The following is a 4,601-nucleotide window of genomic DNA, read 5'->3' as shown; positions in this document are numbered from 1 at the left end:
AACAGTTGATTATGCTTCTTAAAACAAACTAGCAACAAAAGCAAGTTTACAACATTACTTGTTAACAATCAACCACTGCTTATCGATAACAAGCCATTGCTTCTTCAATGATTATCAGCTGTTATTTACTGCAAGAAGACCAAATCTTTCTTCTCCTTGAACACTTTTGATTCATCACCTGTGCTTTCTGTTTATAACAGTTCCTGAATCTTTTTTCTGATGACACCCCCAATGGCTCTGGATGCAATTCCTTCCACTACTTCCTCTCCTGTTTTCCCTTATTAGAAAGCCACCAGGGATTTCCTACTATCACTCATTCTTTGGGGTAAAAGCACATTTTCTTGGGAAGAAGAATAAGAGTGAGCAAAGGACCCCTCACACTGAAACATACACAGGATGTCTATAATATAAATCAGCCAGGGCCTCTATTTCTTCAGGCAGCTTCTCATGCATACCTCCTAAGAGATGGGGACAGTGCCTACCACTCTCCTGAAGGTAGCTGTGGTCCACTACAGATAGAGGGTGCCTTCCTGTTTTTTATAGAGAATATTCTCCTTGGACTTTTCGAAGTCTCCATTCATTACTTTGATTCTGTGTTCTCACAGAGCCATCAGTCCAGCTTCTTGTACATATTGCCTTGATGTCAGTGCCAGAGAGGTCATCTTTAGCCACGATCAAGTCGTCTAGGATGACATCATCAGCCAGTGTCATGCTGCTTGTATGAATCTGAAAAATGTGCTTCTTAAGTCTTTTCATTAGGCAAGGGGAGTTTGATTTTCCTGTCGATACAGCTGGCTCTAATAAGTGCTGGATCCAAAGCTGGTATTCAGTCTGTGGCCACAATAACTTTCATATCTCCTCTTAAATCAAATCCATCCAGCTGGTTAAGCAGTTCCAACATTGTTTACTGAATTTCCCTCTCACCACCAGAATTTGAGGCATACCTTTTTTGTCCCAATAACATCAGTTTCATTAATAAACATGATGCATAGTATGTGTTCTTCAGACAGTTTCTGCACAAGTTTGGGCCCACTGCCTAGGTGCTTCTGAGTAAGTTCAAAGCCAACCACTCTCAAGAAAGTGGCCAAGATTTGGTTTGCCACTGCTTTGGTCAACAAGGTTTTACCTGTGTCAGGTGGATCATTGAAAATGACCCCCTTGGGAGGTTTTCTTCCCATCTCTTCATAATATTCTGGATGGGTAAGAGGAAGTCCCACAGATTCCTTAATTTCCTGGATTTGGTCGTCCAACTCCCCAATATCAGCACAAGGTCTCCTAAGGGGCCTTTTTCCACCTTCATCCTTCATCCATCAGCACCCTCATCACGGCATGCACCTTGTGGTTGAGCAGAACTGAGCAGCTGGGTTCCAGCAAGTCCCTGTCCACAAAGGAGAGGATCCTGACACAGTACTCTGACCCCACAGATGTCAACACAATGGTGTGGTTGTCATCAATGATCTCCTTTAAGATTCCTACTGACGCTGGGGTCCCTCTCAGGTCATCCACTTTGGATCTTTCCTCCCCCTGCTTTTCTTTTAATGGTTTTATTTGTTCCTGATGTCTAATGAATTCTTTCTCCATGAGGAAACGGTCTTTAATTCTCTCTAATGTCAATAAAGGTAGATGGAACAGTGTGTGTTGTCACCTGTGGCAGTTTGTTACAGCCTCTGGTCCCTTTGTTTTCTTTTTCTTCCCCACTCCAGTTGGCACAGGAAGTTCATATTTTTTTTTCTTGTCTTTGTCATCCTTTTTGCCACCTCCAGGCCCATGACCATCATTTTGCCTTTGTCCCATCTTAATTCAGTCACTCAGCCACCACTGTTGAAAGTGCCCTAATTCATCACTTTCTGAAGGAGAAATGTTTATCCATCTCTTGGGAAAATTAAACCATGTTTTGTTTTGTTTCCATTCTGTGATCTGCTCTTTTCCACGTCAGACTATAGTGTGAGGAGGAAAAAAAAGTAGACCTGGTCAAAAGATGTCTTTTTTCTTGAGCTTCTCACCTGGATGATTTCCTTCCCTGCTAAAGTTATTCCATGGACTCCTCATTTTAACATTTCCTTACAGCAAGCATAGAACTAGCCCTTTGCTGAATACCAGTTTTGTGACTCAAAAAAGACACTCCTCATTTTTGAAATTCTGAATATGTTTTGGGTCCATCAGAAATGATTTGGAAGACATACTTGTATTACTTTCTTGCACAGGATGTTCTTGGTTTAAACGTTCTTTCATACATGGGTGACCATTATGGCCTAACACTTCATACATTTTCTTCTTTCCTGATTTTTGTTCAACAGGATTATTTAAATTGTTCAGCTTTGTTTCTAACCATTAAAAAAATGTAAGTTATAAAGATCAAAATTTTCTGGCACAATCAGTCCTAGTCCCATAGGACTGCTCACCTAAGGGTGGGGTGAGGTAGGGCAAATCTGCTCATAGTAGAAAATTCAACACGAGGGCAAAAGCATCCCTAGCCCAGCAGCAGAAATCTCAAAGGGTTCACACACACATCCTCCTTCAAGTCTGTGACCTACTGGGGCCCAGACTATGCCTGAATTTTCATTACCTTTATTTTAGTGTTGGCCTTAAACACAGTGTGTTTCTGAGCTGGACTGGGTCAACAGCCAAATAGTTCAAAATAAAAATTGTTTAAAACATAACTTTCATTTCATTCCAAATGGTGGTAAGAGAAAGGCGAACTATTCACACAGTTGTAACCTGATGCTCCCAGGTACAGTTCATGCCACTGAAACTATCAAAGAATGTGACAATGGGTAGCAAATTAGGCAGTAGTAACAGTGAGTTAAACATGTAACAAATTCCGTTGTTACAGGCTCAGCAGATAGCAACCACATTCTCTTTTCTTTAGGTCAAATATCTTGAACCCTCCTTCCGTCAAAAGCAACTTATTTCTCCTCTTTTTTTTTTTCTTTTTGAATTAAGAATTATTAACAAATAACAACAACAACAACAAAAAAACCATAAGCACAAATACCCATCATCAAAAAAAGTTCCATTTAGCATGTCTCAGAAGCCAAGTAAAAAGTATCCCAATAATATTTAATATTTTAAATTAAGATAATTGTGGACTTAATCCTAGTTTTTGTTTTGTTTTAAACTCAAAATACCTTTTATTATTTGCTCGTGGGATCAAACGTTCCTTTTCTGGTACAGATGTGGGGTGGTATTTTAAACTCTGAACTGAACCAGATAAAAGTTGTTGTGATATCTTCCTCTTTAGGGCATAAATCTGCCAAGTCTCTGACAGACTTTGCCGGGTCTTCCCAAGGTCATTTCCTGGCTAAGGTCAGGCACAGGAGAGAGACCCAGGGCTACCCTAACATCTGTTTTAGAGAACCTGAGGCATAAACGCCTTTTGAGTTTCTAGGTGGCAAGTTCCACAGAATATTATCTGTTAGCATCTCAATAGTTCCGTGAAAGATCCCAAGCTAAGCATTACCTAATGGAATTTGCAGCAGTTCAAGTTCTCTCCCAAACCTTCATCTTCAACCATGCCTCTGAAAACCAAGTAGTTGCTGCTGAGCAATTATTTCATTTAAACCTGTGAGCAACAAAGGAAGCAATATTTCCATGTGGGTGCCAGTCTGGTGATGTGTGTTCAATCGCTTTCTGAATTGAGCTGCTGGTAGCTACCCACAAAGATGGGGAAGGGAAGTTTTGCCAGAAACACAGATTAGAGAATCATACTCCTTGATTGTTTAATTTTCCAAATGACATTTATAAAGTTAAATATTATTTAATCTGACCCAGAGTAAAGTTTGTTTTTCACCATTTGGGAAAGAACTCATTTCTATTAACAGTATAAAAAAATTACGTAGTATATTTTAACATGCTAAAAAGAATAAACTAGAACTATGTTTCTCTTTTAATAGTACAGCAGACCTAATTTTCTTTAGGGGATGGGGAAACCCAAAAGGCAAAATAAAATTGCTCCTCAGCTTAGGCTGAGAATATTTTATTGTCAAGGCCCCAGTTGTGAGGTAAGACCCAGGTTGACAAGCACAGAACGTGGTGTCAGCAAGGAATCAAGCACACACCAAGAACCCACTACATCCAGAAGTGTCGCTGGTCTCTATTAAAATCGAGGGTAGGAGTTTTCTTGATTCAAACCCTGCCAAGAAGACACAAGGTACAAATCTTGCTAAAACCACAGGTAACTATTTGCTTTGCTGTCCAAAACGGCTCACTTTTCAGAGTGATGCTGTTAATAATTATGCTGGCTCTCAAGGTATATTCCAACGCCATCCCATGTACTTCCAGTCACCCAGTTAGAAGTCAGAGGCTATGCAGTTCTCACACCAGCAGAAGTTACAAAAGAGGGAATCGTCTACCTACACAATCAGTTCCAAGTGAGGCAGCCAAGGTGTGGGGCTGTTGACGGGGCCTTCTCAAAGGCTGACAGTATGTTACTGGCAGACCTAGTACTAGGATTAGAATGCCTTGCTTCCAGTTCCGTGCTGTGCTGGCGTGCCACAGATCTGTGCAGTGTTGTGCTCTCTTCAAAGCATGGTCACAACTCTGGCAGCTTCCAGTCTCCCCAGATCACGTATTCCAGGGATACACACCAAAGTCACAGCAAC

General features: G+C 40.8%; 1 pseudogene; it reads right to left on the bottom strand.

The window, feature by feature from the left end:
- Positions 1-509: 509 nt before the first annotated feature.
- LOC121163509 lies at positions 510-1,794 on the bottom strand (annotated as a pseudogene).
- Positions 1,795-4,601: the final 2,807 nt, after the last annotated feature.

Source organism: Ochotona curzoniae, unplaced genomic scaffold, assembly GCF_017591425.1.
Source record: "Ochotona curzoniae isolate NIBS_2020 unplaced genomic scaffold, NIBS_Ocur_1.0 contig_64, whole genome shotgun sequence".
Taxonomy (NCBI): Eukaryota; Metazoa; Chordata; class Mammalia; order Lagomorpha; family Ochotonidae; genus Ochotona; species Ochotona curzoniae.
This window is presented reverse-complemented; position numbering and strand designations above follow the sequence as displayed.